This window comes from Vulpes vulpes, chromosome 2 (genome assembly GCF_048418805.1).
Source record: "Vulpes vulpes isolate BD-2025 chromosome 2, VulVul3, whole genome shotgun sequence".
NCBI classification, from domain to species: Eukaryota; Metazoa; Chordata; class Mammalia; order Carnivora; family Canidae; genus Vulpes; species Vulpes vulpes.
In genome coordinates this window covers 114,934,698-114,941,466 of record NC_132781.1, presented here as the reverse complement: position 1 = coordinate 114,941,466, position 6,769 = coordinate 114,934,698, and positions in this window count along the sequence as shown.

Here is a 6,769-nt window from a genome sequence, read left to right as displayed (position 1 = left end):
GGAGTTGTAGTTCCGCCGCGCCGGGGCCGGAGCCGTGCGCACGGCGAGCCACGGTGGAGCTCCGGACCCGGCGGGGCGCTGCGGGCTGGAGGGTGGGGGCGGGAGGGCGCCGGGCGGTGCACGGCCAGGCGGGGTCCCGCTGCAGCGCCGGGCCGGGGAGGGGGGGGTCGCGGCGGAGCTGCTCAGCGCGGTGCCCGGACAGGCGGGGTCCCGCTGCAGCTCCGGGCCGGGGTGGGGGGGTGGGGGCGCCGCGGAGCTGCTCAGCGCTGTGCACCGCCAGGCGGGGTCCCGCTGCAGCTCCGGGCCGGGGATGGGGGGGGTCGCGGCGGAGCTGCTCAGCGCTGTGCACCGACTGGCGGGGTCCCGCTGCAGCTCCGGGCCGGGGTGGGGGGGTGGGGGCGCCGCGGAGCTGCTCAGCGCTGTGCACCGCCAGGCGGGGTCCCGCTGCAGCTCCAGGCCGGGGTGGGGGGGTGGGGGCGCCGCGGAGCTGCTCAGCGCTGTGCACCGCCAGGCGGGGTCCCGCTGCAGCTCCGGGCCGGGGTGGGGGGGTGGGGGCGCCGCGGAGCTGCTCAGCGCTGTGCACCGCCAGGCGGGGTCCCGCTGCAGCTCCGGGCCGGGGATGGGGGGGTCGCGGCGGAGCTGCTCAGCGCTGTGCACCGACTGGCGGGGTCCCGCTGCAGCTCCGGGCCGGGCCGCGGGTGGGGGGCGCGGTGCCCGGCCAGGCGGGGTCCCGTGGCGCTCGAGCTCCCCGCCCCCTTGCCCCGGGTCCCTTGTGTGGGGCGGAGCCGGCGCTCCCTCCCCCCGAGGCCCGCCCCGGGACTGAAGCACCGCCTTCCGATTAAGTCCGGGGGCGGGGGTGCGGGGGGAGCCACCGAGTGAGGTGCAGCCTGTTTTGCTTTTGAAAAGCCGGTCGCCCGGCTCGGAAGGCTGAAGTCTGTGGAAGTTGCTGGTGGCCTGGTCACCGGGTTTCTCGGGCCGCCCTGACCCGGAGACTCCACGCAGAAGTTAGTTTGCGCTGCCCTAAGGGGCATCAGCAGGATTTACCTGGGGTGGAAATACCTGAGGATCAGTAGGGCACAGAAGGATTGACCTACCCCCTCTGGACGACTCGGATCTTTTCCTCCGGTCTAGACCGCGGGCGCTGCATCCAGTGGGAGTTTGAACTCCCTATGACCAAAGTGCCTGGGGAGTCCCAACCCCGGGCCTGAAATGACACTTCAAGCCGCTTAGCAGTGTGGGTTCGCACCCTCATTGCCACTTGTTGACCAAAATGAGGCTCTTGCATTTTTCTTGCAAGTTTCTTGCATTCTGTATTAAATGTACACTTTAAAAATCTGGTTGCTGTGGGGTGTTATTTTTTCCTATGACAATGCTGGTGTCCTACCTTCGTATTTTCTTTGATTTTTCTTCCTTGACAAAGTTTCATCTAGAATATACGTTTGTATACACCCTATATTTTTATAAACCACATATATTTATAAATGTATTTATGTCTATATATAGACGTGTGTATTTCTCAAACATGAGAGCGCAGATATTTCCTAATTAGCTTATTTGGTAAAGTTTTCTCCATTCTGTTGTTTGATCTCAATATTCAGAAGAGTTTTAAGTTCTTATATATTCAGAAATACATACTCCGAGAGTGTTTCCTCACTCTCAGATACTCAGGATGTATTTCTCCACCAAAAGCCAGAACATACTCCTTTTTTTTGTTCTGTTCTGCTGTTGAGACTTTAAGTCTGGAACTTGTAATCTATAGGATCTAAGTTAATTTTCCACCAAGTTGCAATAAAGTTCTGAAAATGTCTAAATAGTAAAAATGTTTCTGCGTTAATTCTCTTTTATTGCATTTCACTTTATTGCACTTTGCAGATTTTTTTTTTCTTAAATTGAAGATTTTTGCCTTAATCAAGCCTATCGGTGCCATTTTTCCAACAGCATTTGCTCACTTTGTGTCTTGACGTCCTCCTTGGTAATTTTTGCAGCATTTCACATCTTTTCCAGTGTTAGTAATGGTGTGACCTGTGATCAATAATCTTTGATGTTACCGTTCTAATTGTTTGGGTGCGCCATAAACCACAGCCACCTAAGACCTCAAACTTACTTGATAAATGTGTGTGTTCATCACTCTCCCTCTCCTCAGGCCTCTCTATTCCCTGAGATACAATAATATTGAAATCAGGCCAATCAATAACCCTATAATGGCCTCTATGTGTACAAGTGAAAGGAAGAGTCCCCCACATCTCACTTTAAATCAAAAGCTAGGGGTGCCCGGGTGGCTGAGTAGGTTTAGGGTCTGCTTTCAGCTCAGGCCATGATCTCAGGGTCCTGGGGTCCAGCCCTGTGTGGGGCTCCCAGCTCAGCAGGAAGTCCGTCTCTCCCTCTGCACACACACCCCCACTTGTGCTCAAGCTCTCTCAAATAAAATGAATTTTAAAAAACCAAAACACCTAGGCCTCTTGTATAAAACAACTAGCCAAGTTGTGAATGCAGAGGAAAAGTTCTTGAAGGAAACTGAAAGTGCTACTCCAGCAAACACACACATAAGAAAGCAAACAGCCTTTATTGTTGATAATAAGGTTGCAGAGGTCTAGATGGAAAAGCAAACCAGTCACAACATTCCCGTAAGCCAAAGCCTCATCCAAAGCAAGGCCTGAACTCTTCAACTCCATTAAGGCTGGACGTGAGGACGCTGCCGAAGAAAACCCAGGAGAGGTTGGTTGATGCGGTTTCAGGAAAGAACCCACCTCCCAAATGTAGGTGTGCCAGGTGAAGCGGCAAGCGCTGATGAAGCAAGGGCTAGCCCAGGTTACCCATGTAGATGGAACCGCCTTATATTGGAAGAAAATGCCCCATCATGAGTTAGAGTTTTCACGTCCTTTGTATAAATGCCCAGAAATGGAATGGCTGGATCATACGGTAGTTCTATCTTTTATGTTTTGAGGAACCTCCGTACTGTTTTCCAGAGTGGCTGATCCAACAGCGCACAGGATTCCCTTTCTCCACATCTGCACCAATGCTTGTGATTTCTTGTCTTTAATAACACTTATTTTAACAGGCTTGAAGTGGTATCTCACAGGGGTTTTGATTTGCGTTTCCCTGATGGCTAATGACGTCAAGAACCTTTTCATGTACCTGTATGTCGTCACTGGAAAAAGGACTATTCAGATCCTCTGCCCAGTTTTTAATCAGCTTGTTTGTTTGCAATTAAATTATAGGAGCTCTTTATGCATTTTGGATATTAACTCCTTGTCAGATCTATGATTTGCAGATATTTTTCTTCCATCCAATACGTTGCCTTTTTACTTGGCTGTTTCCTTTGCTGTGCAGAAGCTTTTTATTTTGGAGTAGTTCCAATTGTTTATTTTTGCTTTTGTTACTTTTGCTTTTGGTGTCAACACATCCCCTCCTCCCCTGCCCAAGGAACTTACTGTCTTCGTTTTCTTCTTGCAATTTTATGAGTTGATTTTTGTGTATTTTATAAGAGTGGTCCAGTTTCCCCAGCACCATTTGTTGAACAGACAGACTGTCCATTCCCCATGGTATATTCCTGGCTCATTTGTAGTAAATTAATTGATTGTACATGCACGGGCTTATTTCTGGGAATGCTATTTTGTTCCATCGATTTATTCATCTGGTTTGGGTTTGCTTTTTATTCAAGTCCAGTATAGTTGACACACAGTGTATACTAGTTTCAGGTATAGAACATAGGGATTCAGCAGTTCTACATATTACTCAGGGCTCATCAAGATAGGTGTACCCTTAATCCCCTTTACTTATTTCCCCCATTCCCCCACCCACCTCCTCTCAGGTAACCATCTGCTCTCTATAGTTAAGACAAATCTTGTTTCTTGATTTGTCTTATTTTTTTGTTTTTTTTTTCCTGTGTTCATTTGTTTCTTAAATACCACATGAGTGAAATAATATATTTGCCTTTCTCTGGCTTATTTCACTTACCATTATACTATCTAGTTCCATCCGTGTTGTTGCAAATGGCATGATTTTATTCATTTTATGGCTGAATAATATTCCATTGTATGATATACATATATATACCACATCTTTATCAATTCACCTATCTATGGACACGGGCTGCTTCCATAACTTGGCTATTGTAAATAATGCTGCAATAAACACAGGGTGCATGTATCCCTTTGAATTAGCGTGTTTGTATTTTCTGGGTAAATACCCAGTAGTGTGATTGCTGGACTGTAGGTTAGCTCTATTTTTAACTTTTGGAGGAATCTCCCTCCATACTGTCTTTCACAGTGGCTGTTCCAGCTTGCATTCCTGCCAACGGTGCGTGAGGGTTCCCCTTCCTCCACATCCTTACCAACACTTTTTGTGTTTTGTATTTTTTCTTTCAGCCATTCTGACAGGTGTGAGGTGCTGTCTCATTGTGGCTTTTTGCATTTCCCCAATGATGAGTGATGTTGAGCATCTTTCCATGTACCTGTTGGCCATCTGTATGTCTTCTTTGGAAAAATGTATGTTCATGTCTTCTGCCCATCTTGTAATTGTTTTCTGGGCTTTTTGCTGTATTGGTTCTTTATAGATTTGGGGTACTAACTCTTTATCAGATATGTCATTTGCAAATATCTTCTCCCATTCCATAGGTTGCCTTTTAGTTTTATTGTTTCCTTGGCTGTACAGAAGCTTTCTGTTTTCATATAGTCCCAATAGTTTATTTTTGCTTTTATTTCCCTTGCCTCAAAAGACATATCTAGAAAGATGCTGCTATGGCTGATGTCAGAGAAATGACTGCCTCTGTTTTCTTCTAGGATTTTTATGGTTTCAAGTCTCACATTTAGGTCTTTCATCCATTTTGAATTTGTTTTTGTGTGTGGTGTAAGAAAATGGTCCAGATTCATCCCTCTGTATGTAGCTGACCAGTTATCCCAGCCCATTGCATATTCTTTTCTGCTTTGTCAAAGATCAATTGATCATATAGTTGTGGGTTTATTTCTGGGTTTTCTGTTCTGTTCTGATCTATGTATCTATTTTTACTATAGCTTTGTAATTGAACTTGAAGTCTGGAATTGTGATACACCCAGCTTTGCTTTTTCTTTTTCAGGATTACTTTGGCTATTCAGGGTCTTCTTTGGCTCCATGCAAATTTTAGGATTGTTTGTTCTAGTTCTGTGAAAAATGCTGCTATTTTACTGAAGGGATTGCATTAAATATATAGATTTAATTATTTAATAATCATTATTAATAATACTTATAATTAATAATTATAATTAATAATTATTTAATTATTATTGCATTAAATCTATAGATTGCTTTGAGTAGTAGGGACATTTTGACAATGTTTGCTAAAATATTGTTTGTCCAATTCATGAGCACTGAATGTCATTCCATTTCTTTGTGCCATCTTCATCAATTTTTGTAGTTTTCATCTCATCAATTTTTGTAGATCTTTCACCTCATTGGTTAAGTTTATTTCTGGATGTTTTATTATTTTTGATGCAATTGTAAATGGATCATTTTCTTAATTTTTCTTTCTGTAGCTTCATTATTTAGTATACAGAAATGCAACAGATTTCTGTACATTGATTTTTGTCTCCTAAGATGTTACTGAATTCATCGATTAGTTCTGATAATTCTAGTAATTTTTTTGGTGGAGTCTTTCCGGTTTTCTTTCTGCAAATAGTGCAAATTTTCCTTTTTCTGTATCATTTTGGGTGACTTTTATTCATTTTTCTTGTCTAATTGCCATGGCTAGGACTTCCAGTACTATGGTAAATAAGTGTCAAGAGGGGGGCATCCTTGTAGAATTCACCCGTAAAGCCATCAGTTTCTGGAAATTGTTGGGAGTTTTTTAAATTACTAATTCAATTTCCTTGCTAGTAGTTAGTCTGTTCCAATTTTCTATTTTTTCCTGTTTCAGTTTTTGTGGGATATATGTTTTTAGGGATTTATCGATTTCTTCTAGGTTGTACAATTTGTTGGCATATAATTTTTCATAATATTCTCTTATAATTCTTTGTAATTCTGCAGGATTGGTTGTTACTTCTACTCTCTCATTTGTGAGTTTGTTTATTTGAGCCCCCTTTTTTTTCTTGATGAATCTTGCTATAGGTTTATCAATCTTGTTGATTTTTGTTTTGTTTTGTTTTGTTTTGTTTTGTTTTGTTTGAAGAATCAGCTCCTGGTTTCATTGATCTGTTAATTTTTTAGTTTCTATTTCATTTATTTCTGTGCTAATCTTTAATATTTTCTTCCTTCTGCTGATTTTGGGTTTTGTTATTCTTTTTCTAGCTCCTTAGGTATAGGGTTAGGTTGTTTGAGATTTTTCTTGCTTCTTGAGGGAGGCCTGTAGCAATATAAACTTTCCTCTTAGAAAGACTTGTGCTTCATCCCAAAGATTTTGGATCACTGTGTTTTCATTTTAATTGTTTTTGTGATTTAATTGTATTCTTTGATTTCTTGGTTGACCCATTCATTATTTAATAGCATGTTGCTTAACCTCCGTGTATTTGTGGTCTTTCCAATGTTTTTCTTGTCGTTGATTTCTAGTTTTATAGCATTATGGTCAGAAAAGATGCATGGTATGACTCAATCTTTTTGATTTGGTGAAGACTTGTGGCCTAATATGTGTTCTATTCTAAGGAATGTTTTATGTGCACTTGAAAATAATGTATATTCTGTTTTAGAGTGAAATGTTCTGAATATATCTGTTAAATCCATCTGGTGCAATGTGTCATTCAATCCCTGTTGACTTTCTGTTTGAATGATCTGTAACATTGATGTAAAAAGGGTGTTAAAG